Here is an 18,916-nt window from a genome sequence, read left to right on the forward strand (position 1 = left end):
AGTGACAGCTTTACTTCTTTTCCAATTTGGATTCCTTTTATTTCCTTTTCTTCTCTGATTGCTGTGGCTAAAACTTCCAAAACTAAGTTGAATAAGAGTGGTGAGAGTGGGCAGCCTTGTCTTGTTCGTGATCTTAGTGGAAATGGTTTCAGTTTTTCACCATTGAGGACAATGTTGGCTGTGGGTTTGTCATATATGGCCTTTATGATGTTGAGGAAAGTTCCCTCTATGCCTACTTTCTGCAGGGTTTTTATCATAAATGGGTGTTGAATTTTGTCGAAAGCTTTCTCCGCATCTATTGAGATGATCATATGGGTTTTCTCCTTCAGTTTGTTAATATGGTGTATCACCTTGTTTGATTTGCGTATATTGAAGAATCCTTGCATTCCTGGAATAAACCCCACTTGATCATGGTGTATGATCCTTTTAATGTGCTGTTGGATTCTGTTTGCTAGTATTTTGTTGAGGATTTTTGCATCTATGTTCATCAGTGATATTGGCCTGTAGTTTTCTTTCTTTGTGACATCCCTGCCTGGTTTTGGTATCAAGGTGATGGTGGCCTCGTAGAATGAGTTTGGGAGTGCTCCTCCCTCTGCTATATATATATTTTTTGTATTTTTTTTCCTCTGCTATATTTTAGAAGAGTTTGAGAAGGATAGGTGTTAGCTCTTCTCTAAATGTTTGATAGAATTCGCCTGTGAAGCCATCTGGTCCTGGGCTTTTGTTTGTTGGAAGATTTTTAATCACAGTTTCAATTTCAGTGCTTGTGATTGGTCTATTCATATTTTCTATTCCTGATTCAGTCTTGGCAGGTTGTGCATTTCTAAGAATTTGTCCATTTCTTCCAGGTTGTCCATTTTATTGGCATAGAGTTGCTTGTAGTAATCTCTCATGATCTTTTGTATTTCTGCAGTGTCAGTTGTTACTTCTCCTTTTTCATTTCTAATTCTATTGATTTGAGTCTTCTCCCTTTTTTTCTTGATGAGTCTGGCTAATGGTTTATCAATTTTGTTTATCTTCTCAAAGAACCACCTTTTAGTTTTATTGATCTTTGCTATCATTTCTTTCATTTCTTTTTCATTTATTTCTGATCTGATCTTTATGATTTCTTTCCTTCTGCTAACTTTGGGGTTTTTTTGTTCTTCTTTCTCTAATTGCTTTAAGTGCAGGGTCAGGTTGTTTACTCGAGATGTTTCCTGTTTCTTAAGGTAGGATTGTATTGCTATAAACTTCCCCCTTAGAACTGCTTTTGCTGCATCCCATAGGTTTTGGGTCGTCGTGTCTCCATTGTCATTTGTTTCTAGGTATTTTTTTATTTCCTCTTGATTTCTTCAGTGATCACTTCGTTATTGAGTAGTGTATTGTTTAGCCTCCATGTGTTTGTATTTTTTACAGATCTTTTCCTGTAATTGATGTCTAGTCTCATAGCATTGTGGTCGGAAAAGATACTTGATACAATTTCAATTTTCTTAAATTTACCAAGGCTTGATTTGTGACCCAAGATATGATCTATCCTGGAGAATGTTCCATGAGCACTTGAGAAAAATGTGTATTCTGTTGTTTTTGGATGGAATGTCCTATAAATATCAACTAAGTCCATCTTGTTTAATGTATCATTTAAAGCTTGTGTTTCCTTATTTATTTTCATTTTGGATGATCTGTCCATTGGTGAACGTGGGGTGTTAAAGTCCCCTACTATGATTGTGTTACTGTCGATTTCCCCTTTTATGGCTGTTAGTATTTGCCTTATGTATTGAGGTGCTCCTATGTTGGGTGCATAAATATTTACAATTGTTATATCATCTTCTTGGATCGATCCCTTTATCGTTATGTAGTGTCCTTCTTTGTCTCTTCTAATAGTCTTTATTTTAAAGTCTATTTTGTCTGATATAAGAATTGCTACTCCAGCTTTCTTTTGATTTCCATTTGCATGGAATATCTTTTTCCATCCCCTTACTTTCAATCTGTATGTGTCTCTAGGTCTGAAGTGGGTCTCTTGTAGACAGCATATATATGGGTCTTGTTTTTGTATCCATTCAGCCACTCTGTGTCTTTTGGTGGGAGCATTTAGTCCATTTACATTTAAGGTAATTATTGATATGTATGTTCCTATTCCCATTTCCTTAATTGCTTTGGGTTCGTTATTGTAGGTATATTCCTTCTGCTGTGTTTCTTGCCTAGAGAAGTTCCTTTAGCATTTGTTGTAAAGCTGGTTTGGTGGTGCTGAACTCTCTCAGCTTTTGCTTGTCTGTAAACGTTTTAATTTCTCCATCAAATCTGAATGAGATCCTTGCTGGGTAGAGTAATCTTGGTTGCAGCTTTTTCTCCTTCATCACTTTAAATATGTCCTGCCACTCCTTTCTGGCTTGTAGAGTTTCTGCTGAGAGATCAGCTGTTAACATGGTGGGGATTCCCTTGTGTTTTATTTGTTGTTTTTCCCTTGCTGCTTTTAATATGATTTCTTTGTGCTTAATTTTTGACAGTTTGATTAATATGTGTCTTGGTGTATTTCTCCTTGGATTTATTCTGTATGGGACTCTCTGTGCCTCCTGGACTTGATTAACTATTTCCTTTCCCATATTAGGGAAGTTTTCAACCATAATCTCTTCAAATATTTCCTCAGTCCCTTTCTTTTTCTCTTCTTCTTCTGGAACCCCTATAATTCGAATGTTGGTGTGTTTAATGTTGTCCCAGTGGTCTCTGAGACTGTCCTCTGTTCTTTTCATTCTTTTTTCTTTATTTTGCTCTGCATCAGTTATTTCCACTATTTTATCTTCCACCTCACTTATCCATTCTTCTGCCTCAGTTATTCTGCTATTGATCCCATCTAGAGTATTTTTCATTTCATTTATTGTGTTTTTAATCGATGCTTGATTCATCTTTAGTTCTTCTAGGTCCTTGTTAACTGTTTCTTGCATGTTGTCTATTCTATTTCCAAGATTATGGATCATGGAAATAGAATCTTGGATCAGCTTTACTATCATTATTCTGAATTCTTTTTCAGGTAGACTGCCTATTACCTCTTCATTTGTTAGGTCTGGTAGGTGTTTATCTTGCTCCTTCACCTGCTGTGTGTTTTTCTGCCTTCTCATTTTGCTTATGTTACTGTGTTTGGGGTCTCCTTTTTGCCGGCTGCAGATTCGTAGTTCCCGTTGTTTTTGGTGTCTGACCCCAGTGGCTAAGGTTGTTTCAGTAGGTTGTGTAGGCTTCCTGGTGGGGGGGACTAATTCCTGTGCTCTGGTGGTTGAGGCTCGATCTTGTCTTTCTGGTGGACAGGTCCACGTCTGGTGGTGTGTTTTGGGGTGCCTGTGGCCTTATTATGATTTTAGGCAGCCTCTCTGCTAATGGGTGGGGTTGTGTTCCTGTCTTGCTAGTTGCTTGGCATAGGGTGACCAGCACTGTAGCTTGCTGGTCGTTGACTGAAGCTGGGTGCTGGTGTTGAGATGGAGATCTCTGGGAGATTTTCGCTGCTTGATATTATGTGGAGCTGGGAGGTCTCTTGTGGACCCGTGTCCTGAAGTTGGCTCTCCCACTTCAGAGGCACAGCACTGACTCCTGGCTGCAGCACCAAGAGCCTTTCATCCACCCGGCTCAGAATAACAGGGAGAAAAAGTAGAAAGAAAGAATTAGTAGAAGAAAGAGAGAGAGAGGGAAAGAAAGGAAGAAGGGAAGAAAGGAAGGAAGGACGGGAGAAAGAAAGAAAGGAGGTAGGGAGGGAGGAAGGATGGAAAGAAAGAAGGAAAGAAAGGAGGGAGGGAGGGAGGAATGAAAGCAAAAGGAAGAGTGAATGGAAGAAGGGAGGGACAGGGGAGGAAGGAAAGAAAGAAAGACAGGAGGGAGGGAGGGAGGAAGGAAAGAAAAAGAAAGTGGAAAGAAGAAGGGTGGGTGGGAGGGAGGGAGGGAGGAAAGAAAAAGAAAGAAGGAAAGGAGGAGCGGAGGGAGGGAGGGAGGAAGGGAAGGTAGGAAAAAAAGAAAGAGCAGGTAAAGTAAAATAGAATAAAGTGTGAAATATAGTAGCGTTATTAAAATTAAAAAGTAATTATTGAAAAAAAAACGGACTGATAGAACCCTGGGACCTATGGTGGAAGCAAAGCTATACAGAGAGAATCTTACACAGAAGATTACACATACACATTCACAAAAAGAGAGCAGGGGGAAAAATAAAAAATCTTGCTCTCCAAGTCCACCTCCTTAATATGGGATAATTCGTTGTAAAAAGAGGAAAAGGGGGGAAAGTCTTAAATCTTGTCCTCAAAGTCCACTTCCTCAATTTGGGATGATTCGCTGTCCATTCATGCACTCCACAGACGCAGGGCACATCAAATGGACCGTGGAGCTTTAATCCGCTGCCTCCGAGGCTGCACAGAGAGATTTCCTTGTCTCTTCTCTGCTCTCACAGCTCCCGGGTCTCAGCCTTGGACCTGGCCCCGCCTCTGCGCGTAGGTCGCCGGAGGGCGTCCGTTCTTCGCTCAGACAGGACGGGTTTAAAGGAGCCGCTGATTCGGGGGCTCTGGCTCACTCAGGCAGAGGGGAGGGAGGGGCGCGCAGTGTGGGGCGGGCCTGCGGCGGCAGAGGCCGGCGTGACATTGCAGCAGCCCGTGGCGCTCCGTGCGCTTTCCCGGGAAAGCCGTCCCCGGGTCCCGGGACCCCGGGAAGGCGGGGCGGACAGTGACCCGCGTTCGCACACAGGCGCGGCGGTGGCGGCGGCGGGCGGCGGCGGCCCACGCCCGTCTCCGAGTTCCGCGCCTTACCCGCGGCTCGCGCTTGTCTCCGGGGCTTCCCCAAGCAGCCCTCTTAATCCCCTCTCCTCCCGCACCAGGAAACAAAAGGGAAAAAAGTCTCTTGCCTCTTCGGCAGCTCCAGACCCTTTCCCCGGACTCCCCCCGGGCTAGCCGTGGTGCACTAATCCCTTCAGGCTCTCTTCCTGCCGCCAGCCCCAGTCCTCTCCCTGCGCTCCGACCGAAAGCCGATACCCAAGCCTCAGCTCCCAGCCCCGCCCGCCCCGGTGGCCGAGCAGACAAGCCTCTCGGGCTGGTGTGTGCCTGAGGGCACTGGTCCTCTGTGCCAGAATCTCTCCGCTTTGCCCTCCGCACCCCTGTTGCTGTGCTCTCCTCGGCTACTCCGAAGCTTTCCCCCTCCGCCACCTGCAGTCTCCGCCCGCGAAGGGGCTTGTAGTGTGTAGAAACCTTCCCCCCTTCACGGCTCCCTCCCACTGGTGCAGGTCCCGTCCCTATCCTATTGTCTCTGTTTATTCTTTTTTTCTTTTGCCCTACCCAGGTATGTGGGGAGTTTCTTGCCTTTTGGGGGGTCTGAGGTCTTCTGTCAGCGTTCAGTAGGTGTTCTGTAGGAGTTGTTCCACGTGTAGATGAATTTCTGATGTATCTGTGGGGAGGAAGGTGATCTCCGCATCTTACTCTTCCGCCATCTTCCTCCGGGCCCCCCTGTTGCCAGTTTTTTAATCATAGTTTCAACTTCAGTATGTGTGATTGGTCTTTTCATATTTTCTATTTCTTCCTGGTTCAGTCTTGGGAGATTGTACCTTTCTAAGAATTTGTTCATTTCTTCCTTAATATTTCTGTGGTGTCCACTGTAACTTCTCCTTTTTTGTTTCTAATTTTATTGATTTGAGCCCTCTCCCTGTTTTTCTTGATGAGTCTGGCTAAAGGTTTATCAGTATTGTTTATCTTTTCAAAGAACCAGCTTTTAGTTTCATTGATCTTTTCTATAGTTTTCTTTGCCTTTGTTTCATTTATTTCTACTGTGAACTTTATGATTTTTTTTTCCTTCTACCAACTTTGGGTTTTGTTTGTTCTTGTTTCTCTAGTTGCTTTAGGTGTAAGGTTAGGTTGTTTTTTGGGGATTTTTCTTGTTTCCTGTGGTAAGATTGCATTGCTATAAACTTCAGTCTTAGAACTGCTTTTGCTGCATGTCATAGGTTTTGGATCATCGTACTTTCATTTTCATTTGTCTCTAGGTATTTTTTAATTTCCTCTTTGACTTCTTCAGTGATCCATTGGTTGTTTAGTAACATTGTTTAGCTTCCACGTGCTTGTGTCTCTTAATTTCTTATAGTTGATTTCTAATTTCATACACTGTAGTCAGAATAGATGCTTGATATAATTTCAATTTTCTTAAATTTACTGAGGCTGGCTTTGTGGCCCAGCATGTGATCAATCCCGGAGAACGTTCCATGTGCTCTTCAGAAGAATGTGTATTCTGTTGCTTTTGGATGGAATGCTCTGTAAAAATCAAGTCCATCTGTTCTAATGTGTCATTTAAGGCCTGTGTTTCCTCATTGATCTTCTGTCTGGATGATCTGTCCATTGATGCAAGTGGGGTATTCAAGTCCCCCACTACTATTGTGTTACTGTCAATTTCTCCTTTTATGGCTGTTAGTATTTGCCTTATATCTTGGGGTGCTCCTTGTTGGGTACGTATATATTTACGATTGTTATATATCCTTCTTGAATTGATCTCTTGATCATTATGTAGTGTCCTTCTTTGTCTCTTGTAACAGTCTTTATTTTAAAATCCATTTTGTCTGATATGAGTATTGGTACTTCAGCTTTCTTTTGATTTCCATTTACATGGAATACGTTTTTCCATCCCCTCACTTTCAGTTTGTATGTGCCCCTAGATCTGAAGTGGGTCTCTTATAGATAGCAATATATATACAGGCCTTGTTGTTGTATCCATTTAACCTGGCTTTGTCTTTTGGTTGGAGCATTTAATCCATTTACATTTAAGGAAATTATTGATATATATGCTCTTAGAGCCATTTTGTTAATTGTTTTTGGATTTCTTTTTTTTTAAGTTAGAAAAATTAATTATTTTTATTTTTGGCTCTGTTGGGTCTTTGTTGCTGTGCATGGGCTCTCTCTAGTTGCGGCAAGTGGGGGTTACTTTTCGTTGTGGTGCATGGGCTTCTCATTGCGGTGGCTTTTGTTGTTGAGGAACACAGGCTCTAGGCATGTGGTCTTTAGTAGTTGTGGCATGCAGGCTCTAGAGAACTGGCTCAGTAATTGTGGCACTTGGGATTAGTTGCTCTGCGGCATGTGGGATCTTCCTGGACCAGGGCTTGAACCCATGTCCCCTGCATTGGCAGGCAGATTCTTAACCACTATGCCACCAGGGAAGTCCCCTGGATTTCTTTTTGAAGGACTTTTTATTCCCTTCCTCTTTTGTTCTCTTCTGTTTTGATTCAATGACTATCTTTAGTGTTGTGTTTGGACTGTTTTTTTTTTTTTATGTATCTATTGTAGATTTTTGGTCTGCGGTTCCCATGAGATTTTGTTGTAGCAGTCTGTATATGTACAAGATTGTTTTAAGTTGCCAGTCTCTTAATTTCAAATGCAATTCCCATATCCTTCATTTGTACTCTCCTCACCACTACTGGTTTTGATATCATATTTGTGTGTGGGTGATTTACTACATTTACTGTATTTTTACCTTTACCAGTGAGCTTTCCCATTTGTGATTTTCTTGTTTCCAGTTGTGGCATCTTTTATTTTTTATTTTTTTATTTTTTTAATTTTTTTAATTAGTTTCTGCTTTATAACAAAGTGAATCAGTCATACATATACATCTATTCCCACATCCCTTCCCTCATGCATCTCCCTCCCTCCCACCCTCCCCATCCCACCCCTCCAGGCGGTCACAAAGCACCGAGCTGATCTCCCTGTGCTCTGTGGCTGCTTCTCACTATCTATCTACCTTACGTTTGGTAGTGTATATATGTCCATGCCTCTCTTTCGCTTTGTCACAGCTTACCCTTCCCCCTCCCCATATCCTCAAGTCCATTCTCAAGTAGGTCTGTGTCTTTATTCCCGTTTTGCCCCTAGGTCCTTCATGACTTTTTTTTTTTTTTAAATTCCGTATATATGTGTTAGCATACGGTATTTGTCTTTCTCTTTCTGACTTACTTCACTCTGTATGACAGAGTCTAGGTCTATCCACCTCATTACAAATAGCTCAGTTTCGTTTCTTTTTATGGCTGAGTAATATTCCATTGTATATATGTGCCACATCTTCTTTTTTTTTTTTTATAAGTTTATTTATTTATTTTTTTAATTAGTTTCTGCTTTATAACAAAGTGAATCAGTCATACATATACATCTGTTCCCACATCCCTTCCCTCATGCATCTCCCTCCCTCCCACCCTCCCCATCCCACCCCTCCAGGCGGTCACAAAGCACCGAGCTGATCTCCCTGTGCTCTGCGGCTGCTTCCCACTATCTATCTACCTTACGTTTGGTAGTGTATACACGTCCATGCCTCTCTTTCGCCTTGTCACAGCCCACCCTTCCCCCTCCCCATATCCTCAAGTCCATTCTCAAGTAGGTCTGCGTCTTCATTCCCGTTTTGCCCCTAGGTTCTTCATGACATTTTTTTTTTAAATTCCGTATATATGTGTTAGCATACGGTATTTGTCTTTCTCTTTCTGACTAACTTCACTCTGTATGACAGACTCTAGGTCTATCCACCTCATTACAAATAGCTCAGTTTCGTTTCTTTTTATGGCTGAGTAATATTCCATTGTATATATGTGCCACATCTTCTTCTTTTTTTTTTTTTTATAAGTTTATTTATTTATTTTTTTAATTAGTTTCTGCTTTATAACAAAGTGAATCAGTCATACATATACATCTGTTCCCACATCCCTTCCCTCATGCATCTCCCTCCCTCCCACCCTCCCCATCCCACCCCTCCAGGCGGTCACAAAGCACCGAGCTGATCTCCCTGTGCTCTGCGGCTGCTTCCCACTATCTATCTACCTTACGTTTGGTAGTGTATACACGTCCATGCCTCTCTTTCGCCTTGTCACAGCCCACCCTTCCCCCTCCCCATATCCTCAAGTCCATTCTCAAGTAGGTCTGCGTCTTCATTCCCGTTTTGCCCCTAGGTTCTTCATGACATTTTTTTTTTTTAAATTCCGTATATATGTGTTAGCATACGGTATTTGTCTTTCTCTTTCTGACTAACTTCACTCTGTATGACAGACTCTAGGTCTATCCACCTCATTACAAATAGCTCAGTTTCGTTTCTTTTTATGGCTGAGTAATATTCCATTGTATATATGTGCCACATCTTCTTTATCCATTCATCCGATGATGGACACTTAGGTTGTTTCCAGCTCCGGGCTATTGTGAATAGAGCTGCAATGAACATTTTGGTACATGTCTCTTTTTGAATTATGGTTTTCTCAGGGTATATGCCTAGTAGTGGGATTGCTGGGTCATATGGTAGTTCTATTTTTAGTTTTTTAAGGAACCTCCATACTGTTCTCCATAGTGGCTGTACCAATTCACATTCCCACCAGCAGTGCAAGAGTGTTCCCTTTTTTCCACACCCTCTCCAGCATTTATTGTTTCTAGATTTCTTGATGATGGCCATTCTGACTGGTGTGAGATGATATCTCATTGTAGTTTTGATTTGCATTTCTCTAATGATTAATGATGTTGAGCATTCTTTCATGTGTTTGTTGGCAGTCTGTATATCTTCTTTGGAGAAATGCCTATTTAAGTCTTCTGCCCATTTTTGGATTGGGTTGTTTGTTTTTTTGCTATTGAGCTGCATGAGCTGTTTATAAATTTTGGAGATTAATCCTTTGTCAGTTGCTTCATTTGCAAATATTTTCTCCCATTCTGAGGGTTGTCTTTTGGTCTTGTTTATGGTTTCCTTTGCTGTGCAAAAGCTTTGAAGTTTCATTAGGTCCCATGTGTTTATCTTTGTCTTTATTTCCATTTCTCTAGGAGGTGGGTCAAAAAGGATCTTGCTGTGATTTATGTCACAGAGTGTTCTGCCTATGTTTTCCTCTAAGAGTTTGATAGTGTCTGGCCTTACATTTAGGTCTTTAATCCATTTTGAGATTATTTTTGTGTATGGTGTTAGGGAATGATCTAATCTCAAACTTTTACATGTCCCTGTCCAGTTTTCCCAGCACCACTTATTGAAGAGGCTGTCCTTTCTCCACTGTACATTCCTCCCTCCTTTATCAAAGATAAGTTGGCCATATGTGCGTGGGTTTATCTCTGGGCTTTCTATCCTGATCCACTGATCTATCTTTCTGTTTTTATGCCAGTACCACACTGTCTTGATTACTGTAGCTTTGTAGTATAGTCTGAAGTCAGGGAGCCTGATTCCTCCAGCTCCGTTTTTCGTTCTCAAGATTGCTTTGGCTATTCGGGGTCTTTTGTTTTTCCAAACAAATTTTGAAATTTTTTGTTCTAGTTCTGTGAAAAATGCCAGTGGTAGTTTGATAGGGATTGCATTGAATCTGTAGATTGCTTTGGGTAGTAGAGTCATTTTCACAATATTGATTCTTCCAATCCAGGAGCATGGTATATCTCTCCATCTATTTGTATCATCTTTAATTTCTTTCATCAGTGTCTTATAATTTTCTGCATACAGGTCTTTTGTCTCCTTAGGTAGGTTTATTCCTAGATATTTTATTCTTTTTGTTGCAATGGTAAATGGGAGTGTTTTCTTGATTTCATTTTCAGATTTTTCATCATTAGTGTACAGGAATGCCAGAGATTTCTGTACATTAATTTTGTATCCTGCTACTTTACCAAATTCATTGATTAGTTCTAGTAGTTTTTCGGTAGCATCTTTAGGATTCTCTATGTATAGTATCATGTCATCTGCAAACAGTGACAGCTTTACTTCTTCTTTTCCAATTTGGATTCCTTTTATTTCCTTTTCTTCTCTGATTGCTGTGGCTAAAACTTCCAAAACTATGTTGAATAAGAGTGGTGAGAGTGGGCAGCCTTGTCTTGTTCCTGATCTTAGTGGAAATGGTTTCAGTTTTTCACCATTGAGGACAATGTTGGCTGTGGGTTTGTCATATATGGCCTTTATGATGTTGAGGAAAGTTCCGTCTATGCCTACTTTCTGCAGGGTTTTTATCATAAATGGGTGTTGAATTTTGTCGAAAGCTTTCTCCGCATCTATTGAGATGATCATATGGGTTTTCTCCTTCAACTTGTTAATATGGTGTATCACATTGATTGATTTGCGTATATTGAAGAATCCTTGCATTCCTGGAATAAACCCCACTTGATCATGGTGTATGATCCTTTTAATGTGCTGTTGGATTCTGCTTGCTAGTATTTTGTTGAGGATTTTTGCATCTATGTTCATCAGTGATATTGGCCTGTAGTTTTCTTTCTTTGTGACATCCTTGCCTGGTTTTGGTATCAAGGTGATGGTGGCCTTGTAGAATGAGTTTGGGAGTGTTCCTTCCTCTGATATTGTTTGGAAGAGTTTGAGAAGGATGGGTGTTAGCTCTTCTCTAAATGTTTGATAGAATTCGCCTGTGAAGCCATCTGGTCCTGGGCTTTTGTTTGATGGAAGATTTTTAATCACAGTTTCAATTTCAGTGCTTGTGATTGGTCTATTCATATTTTCTATTTCTTCCTGAGTCAGTCTTGGCAGGTTGTGCATTTCTAAGAATTTGTCCATCTCTTCCAGGTTGTCCATTTTATGCGCATAGAGTTGCTTGTAGTAATCTCTCATGATCTTTTGTATTTCTGCAGTGTCAGTTGTTACTTCTCCTTTTTCATTTCTAATTCTATTGATTTGAGTCTTCTCCCTTCTTTTCTTGATGAGTCTGGCTAATGGTTTATCAATTTTGTTTATCTTCTCAAAGAACCAGCTTTTAGTTTTATTGATCTTTGCTATCGTTTCCTTCATTTCTTTTTCATTTATTTCTGATCTGATTTTTATGATTTCTTTCCTTCTGCTAACTTTGGGGTGTTTTTGTTCTTCTTTCTCTCATTGCTTTAGGTGCAAGGTTAGGTTGTTTATTCGAGATGTTTCCTGTTTCTTAAGGTGGGATTGTATTGCTATAAACTTCCCTCTTAGAACTGCTTTTGCTGCATCCCATAGGTTTTGGGTCGTCGTGTCTCCATTGTCATTTGTTTCTAGGTATTTTTTAATTTCCTCTTTGATTTCTTCAGTGATCACTTCGTTATTAAGTAGTGTATTGTTTAGCTTCCATGTGTTTGTATTTTTTACAGCTCTTTTCCTGTAATTGATATCTAGTCTCATAGCATTGTGGTCAGAAAAGACACTTGATACAATTTCAATTTTCTTAAATTTACCAAGGCTTGATTTGTGACCCAAGATATGATCTATCCTGGAGAATGTTCCATGAGCACTTGAGAAAAATGTGTATTCTGTTGTTTTTGGATGGAATGTCCTATAAATATCAATTAAGTCCATCTTGTTTAATGTATCATTTAAAGCTTGTGTTTCCTTATTTATTTTCATTTTGGAAGATGTGTCCATTGGTGAAAGTGGGGTGTTAAAGTCCCCTACTATGATTGTGTTACTGTTGATTTCTCCTTTTATGGCTGTTAGTATTTGCCTTATGTATTGAGGTGCTCCTATGTTTGGTGCATAAATATTTACAATTGTTATATCTTCTTCTTGGATCGATCCCTTGATCATTATGTAGTGTCCTTCTTTGTCTCTTCTAGTAGTCTTTATTTTAAAGTCTATTTTGTCTGATATGAGAATTGCTACTCCAGCTTTCTTTTGATTTCCATTTGCATGGAATATCTTTTTCCATCCCCTTACTTTCAGTCTGTATGTGTCTCTAGGTCTGAAGTGGGTCTCTTGTAGACAGCATATATATGGGTCTTGTTTTTGTATCCATTCAGCCAATCTGTGTCTTTTGGTGGGAGCATTTAGTCCATTTACATTTAAGGTAATTATCGATATGTATGTTCCTATTCCCATTTTCTTAATTGTTTTGGGTTCGTTATTGTAGGTCTTTTCCTTCTGTTGTGTTTCTTGCCTAGAGAAGTTCCTTTAGCATTTGTTGTAAAGCTGGTTTGGTGGTGCTGAACTCTCTCAGCTTTTGCTTGTCTGTAAACGTTTTAATTTCTCCATCAAATCTGAATGAGATCCTTGCTGGGTAGAGTAATCTTGGTTGCAGGTTTTTCTCCTTCATCACTTTAATTATGTCCTGCCACTCCTTTCTGGCTTGTAGAGTTTCTGCTGATAGATCAGCTTTTATCCTGATGGGGATTCCCTTGTGTGTTATTTGTTGTTTTTCCCTTGCTGCTTTTAATATGATTTCTTTGTGTTTAATTTTTGACAGTTTGATATGTGTCTTGGCGTATTTCTCCTTGGATTTATTCTGTATGGGACTCTCTGTGCTTCCTGGACTTGATTAACTATTTCCTTTCCCATATTAGGGAAGTTTTCAACTATAATCTCTTCAAATATTTTCTCAGTCCCTTTCTTTTTCTCTTCTTCTTCTGGAACCTCTATAATTCGAATGTTGGTGCGTTTAATGTTGTCCCAGAGGTCTCTGAGACTGTCCTCTGTTCTTTTCATTCTTTTTTCTTTATTTTGCTCTGCAGCAGTTATTTCCACTATTTTATCTTCCACCTCACTTATCCGTTCTTCTGCCTCAGTTATTCTGCTATTGATCCCATGTAGAGTATTTTTTATTTCATGTATTGTGTTTTTAATCGATGCTTGATTCATCTTTAGTTCTTCTAGGTCCTTGTTAACTGTTTCTTGCATTTTGTCTATTCTATTTCCAAGATTTTGGATCTGGGAAATAGAATCTTGGATCATCTTTACCATCATTATTCTGAATTCTTTTTCAGGTAGACTGCCTATTACGTCTTCATTTGTTAGGTCTGGTAGGTTTTTATCTTGTTCCTTCTCCTGCTGTGTGTTTTTCTGTCTTCTCATTTTGCTTATGTTACTGTGTTTGGGGTCTCCTTTTTGCAGGCTGCAGGTTCGTAGTTCTCGTTGTTTTTGGTGTCTGTCCCCAGTGGCTAAGGTTGGTTTAGTGGGTTGTGTAGGCTTCCTGGTGGAAGGTACTAGTGCCTGTGTTCTGGTGAATGAGGCTGGATCTTGTCTTTCTGGTGGGCAGGTCCACGTCTGGTGGTGTGTTTTGGGGTGTCTGCGGACTTTTTATGATTTTAGGCCACCTCTCTGCTAATGGGTGGCGTTGTGTTTCTGTCTTGCTAGTTGTTTGGCATAGGGTATCCAGCACTGTAGCTTGCTGGTCGTTGAGTGAAGCTGGGTGCTGGTGTTGAGATGGAGATCTCTGGAAGATTTTCGCCGTTTGATATTATGTGGAGCTGGGAGGTCTCTTGTGGACCAGTGTCCTGAAGTTGGCTCTCCCACCTCAGAGGCACAGCACTGACTCCTGGCTCCTCAATTTGGGATGATTTGTTGTCTATTCATGTATTCCACAGATGCAGGGTACATCAAGTTGATTGTGGAGCTTTAATCCGCTGCTTCTGAGGCTGCTGGGAGAGGTTTCCCTTTCTCTTCTTTGTTCTCACAGCTCCTGGGTCTCAGCTTTGGATTTGGCCCCGCCTCTGCGTGTAGGTCGCCGGAGGGCGTCTGTTCTTCGCTCAGACAGGACAGGGTTAAAGGAGCAGCCTCTTCGGGGACTCTGGCTCACTCAGGCCGGCCGGGAGGGAGGGGCACGGAGTGCGGGGCGAGCCTGCAGCGGCAGAGTTCGGCGTGACGTTGCACCAGCCCGAGGCGCGCTGTGCGTTCTCCCAGGGAAGCCGCCCCTGGATCCCGGGACCCCAGCAGTGGCGGGCTAAACAGGCTCCCGGAAGGGCGGTGTGGACAGTGACCTGCACTCGCACACAGGCTTCTTGGCGGCGGCAGCAGCAGCCCCAGCGTCCCACGCCCGTCACTGGGCTCCGCGCTTTCAGTCGTGACTCGCGCCCGTCTGTGGAGCCCCTTTAAGCAGCGCTCTTAATCCCCTCTCCTCGCGCACCAGGAAACCAAGAGGGAAGAAAAAGTCTCTTGCCTCTTCGGCAGCTCCAGAGTTTTCCCGGACTCCCTGCCGGCTAGCTGTGGCACATTAGCCCCCTTCAGGCTGAGTTCTCGCCGCCAGCCCCAGTCCTTTCCCTGCGCTGTGGCATCTTTTTTTTTCCCCCCTGCCTAGAGAAGTTCCTTTAGGATTTGTTGTAAAGCTGGTTTGGTGGTGCTGAATTCTCTTAGCTTTTCCTTGTCTGTAAATTTTTAATTTCTCTGTTGAATCTGAATGAGAGCTTTGTTGGTTAGATTATTCTTGGCTGAAGGTTTTTCCCTTTCATCACTTAAAAATATATCATGTCACTCCCTTCTGGCCTGCAGAATTTCTGCTGAAAAATCAGCTGATAACCTTATGGGGATTCCCTTGTATATTATTTATTGCTTTTCCCTCATTGTTTTAATATTTTTCTTTGTCTTTAATTTTTGTCAGTTTGATTAATATGTTTCTCGACGTGTTCCTCCTGGGTTTATCCTGTATAGGACTCTCTGTAGTTCCTGGACTTGGGTGACAATTTCTTTCCCATGTTAGAGAAGTTTTTGACTATAATCTCTTCAAATATTTCTTCAGGCCCTTTCTCTTTCTCTTCTTCTTCTGTGACCCCTAAAATGTGAATGTTGGTGCATTTAATGGTGCCCCAGTAGCCTCTGAGACTGTCCTCATTTCCTTCTATCATTTTTTCCCCTTTATTCTGTTCTGTGGCAGTGATTTCCACCACTCTGTCTTCCAGCTCACTTATTCGTTTTCCTGCCTCAGTTATACTGGTATCAATTCCTTCTAGTATATTTTTCATTTCAGTTTTTGTATTGTTCATCTGTGTTTGTTTGTTCTTTAAATCTTCTAACTCTTTGTTAAGCATTTCTTGTATCTTGGTCTGTGCCTCCATCCTTTTTCCAAGATCTTGGATCATCTTTACTTTCATTACTCTAAATTTTTTTCACGTAGATTTTCTATCTCCTATTCATTTAGTTGTTCTTGTAGGTTTTTATCTTGCTCCTTTGTCTGAAACATATTTCTCTGTCATCTCATTTTGTCTAACTTACTGTGTTTGTGGTATCCTTTACACATGCTGCAGAATCGTAGTTCCTCTTGCTTTTGGTGTGTGCCCCCTAGTGGGTGAGTTTGGTCCAGGGCCTTTTGCAGGCTTCCTCGTTGCGGGGACTGGTGCCTGCCCTCTGGTGGGTGGATTTGGGTCTTGTCCCTCTGGTGGGCAGGGCTGTGTCGATTGGTGTGTTTTGTTTTGTCTGTGAGCTTAGTAGGACTTTAGGCAGCCTGTCTGCTGATGGGTACAGCTGTGTTCCTGTCTTGCTGGTTGTTTGGCCTGAGGCATTTCAGCGCTGGAGCCTGCAGGCTGTTGGGTGGGGTTGAGTCTTGGTGCTGAAATGGGGACTTCCTGTAGAGCTCATGCTGATTAATATTCCCTGGGGCCTCTGCTACCAGTGTTGTTGCCCCCACAGTGAACTACAGCCAAGCCCTGCTTCCCCAGGAGACCCTCCAAGACCCCTAGGTAGGTCTAGCCCAGGTTCCTATGGAGTTACTGCTTTGTGCTGGGTCCAGGTGCTCTTGGTACCTTGTGTACACCCTCCAAGAGTGGAGTCTCTCTTTCCCCCAGCCCTGTGGGGCTCCTGCCCTCAAGACCCACTGGTCTTCAAGGCTAAATGCTCTGGGGGTTCTTCCTCCAGATGCCAGACCCTCATACTGTCTTGGAGAGTTATTTTTATGTGGGAATGTCCCTGTGTAGCCTGCATGGGTTTGAATTTTTTTTTTTGGGTGCAGTGTTTGTTTTCAGTATGGTTGTCATCTCTTCAGTGTATGCTAGCTGTTGTCTCCCTGATAGGGTATTTGACTGGTGTTTTGGTGACCAAAGCCTGCCCTGGGTATTGAGTGGAGCCTCCCCTTTGCTCTGTGGTTGTCACTGCCCTGTCAGGGGTGGGGTCTGCTCCCTAGGTATTGGAGTAGAGGCCTCCAGATCTGTTTCTTAGCTGTGTTTCTGATCTGCAGTGCGAGGGAGGTGGTGTTGGAGCAGTCCCAATAAGAGAGAAGCCACTGAGTATTCCTCCTTCGGCGCTATTCACCCATGAACATGCTCTGTTGTGTCACCTTTTACCCGTTGTTTGAACTCACAAGTTACTCTGTTGTCGGCTCTGCTCTCAGCCCCACCTTAACCACTGGTAGGCCGGCAATTGGCCTTGGTGTCTCTCAGGAGTTGTTTTCACCAGGCCACTAGCGTAGACCCACTGATGTCAGGTCCCAGGAGATTGCAGTAATCATGGATCTGGACCTGCTGTGGGTACTATGGGGGTGGCTCAGACTCTGGCCTGGCCCATCCCCCACATGTATGTGCTCACAAAGTCCACAGCTGCTAAAGCTAGACCCGTCTCAGCTGCAGGAGCATTTGTTGACTGTTTAGATGTTCTTCAGGTGCTGAGTTTACAAAGCCAGTTGTGGGGGTGTAATTCTGCCATTTGTGCAGCTGTGAGGAGAGATTTCAGCTCTTCTTTCATAGTTGCACAGTCCCTGGGGCTCAGCTGTGGTTTCAGCTCCACCTCTGTGTGTGGGCCACCCACAGGCATCTGCTCCCAAGGCTGCCCTGGAGCACAAGAGCCCAGCCCTGTGGGGATGGGTCACACAGCAGAGCCAGAGGCCGTGGGTGCAAGAGAGCTGGCTCTGGAGGGGATGGGGTGCATGGGGGAGCGAGCCAGTGGCCATAGGTGTGAGAGAGCCAGCCCTGGCGGGAGCCCTTCCTAATGCTCATGGAGGCAGGGGCTGGTGCATGGGCAGAGAGGCTTCAATGGCGACCTCGCCCTTTGTGTGTCCCTCAACAATGGCGCTTTGCTTCTATGGCGATCCGGGCTTTTTCCAGGAGGATTCCTGGTTGAGGAGCTCGTCTCTCCTGTCCCCTCAGGCTGTCACCTTGCAGAGAACAGCAGTTCTCTCCCTGGGTCTGCTCTCTAAACCCCACGTTCCAGCACCCAGCCCCTGGGCACATGTCTCAGTCTGGGATGTGCAGGGCCGCGGCTTGGACCCTCTGTGTAGGTCTCATTCTGCCCTGCCTGCCACAGACCAGTTGCTGCACTCTCCTCTGAGCCCCCAAAGCTCCCCTTCTGTCCCACATGATCTCCTGTCAGTGGGGGGCCTTCTCCGGATGCGGGAACCTGTCCTCACCTTCAGCTCCCCCCAGGGGTGTAGGTCTCATCCTGCTTCCTCTCCTCTTCCTTTTTCCTTCTTTCATCCTACCCAGTTATGTGAGAATCTTTCTTGTGCTTTTAGGTGTCCGAGTTCCTCTGCTAGTGTTCAGCAGGTGCTCTGTGAGATTTTTTCCATTTATAGATGTATTCTTGATGCATTTGTGGGGAGAGATGAACTCCATGTTCTCCTACTCCTCCGCCATCTTGACTCCTCTCTAACAAATCAGTAGACTTTGAGTAAAGCAGATTACCCACCATAGTGTGGGTGGGCCTCATCCAATCAGTTGAAGGTCTTAAAATCAAAATACTGAGCTCCCCTGAAGAAGGGGGAATTCAGCCAACAAACTGCCTTAGAAGTTGAACTGAAACTCTTCTCTGGGTCTCCAGCTGCCCACCTGCCCTACAGATTTGGACTTTCCAGCCTCCACAACTGCATGAGCCAATTCCTTAAACTATATCTCCCTTTCCCTACACACACATACACACACAGAGACATGCACACACATACACACAGAGTGTGTGTGTTTCTTTGTAGAACCTGCACTACTGGTCATGGCACAGAGGACTTGAAACTCACCAAGGGCAGGGACTGTGTCTCCTTTGTGCGGCCCTGGGTCCCCCTCCCTAGCGCCATGCTGGCACATAGCAGGTGCTCCATCCACATGGTAGCTTGGTGATCACCAAGCACTTTATACATTCTGCATCCTAGCTGGAAAGTCTGCCCCAGTAAGAATCCAGAGTGACTGGACTCAAGAAATGGATAAGAGTCTGGGGGCTGGGGTGGATTTTAAGGGCTTGCAGGGCAGATGACGAGAAGTTTTGAGCCAGATGTTAGTTGTGCATTTTGGGACCTGAAACTTCAACATGGGGAAGAGAGACTTCTGGGGTCAGATGCCTGCCTTTGTCCAGGCTCTCTTTGGACTGG

General features: G+C 43.1%; 1 pseudogene across 1 annotated transcript in view; it reads right to left on the reverse strand.

Annotated features, from left to right (window-relative positions):
• The window catches only part of LOC308616355 (cytochrome c oxidase subunit 7C, mitochondrial-like), a 44,195-nt pseudogene extending 25,570 nt beyond the window's left edge, over window positions 1-18,625 (reverse strand). The window contains exon 1 of the transcript in view: window positions 18,569-18,625. The product of the transcript in view is annotated as a cytochrome c oxidase subunit 7C, mitochondrial-like (transcript). The remainder of the gene's footprint in view (window positions 1-18,568) is intronic.
• Between the last annotated feature and the right edge of the window lie 291 nt (window positions 18,626-18,916).

Source organism: Mesoplodon bidens (assembly GCF_964165515.1).
Source record: "Mesoplodon bidens genome assembly, chromosome: 4".
NCBI classification, from domain to species: domain Eukaryota; kingdom Metazoa; phylum Chordata; class Mammalia; order Artiodactyla; family Ziphiidae; genus Mesoplodon; species Mesoplodon bidens.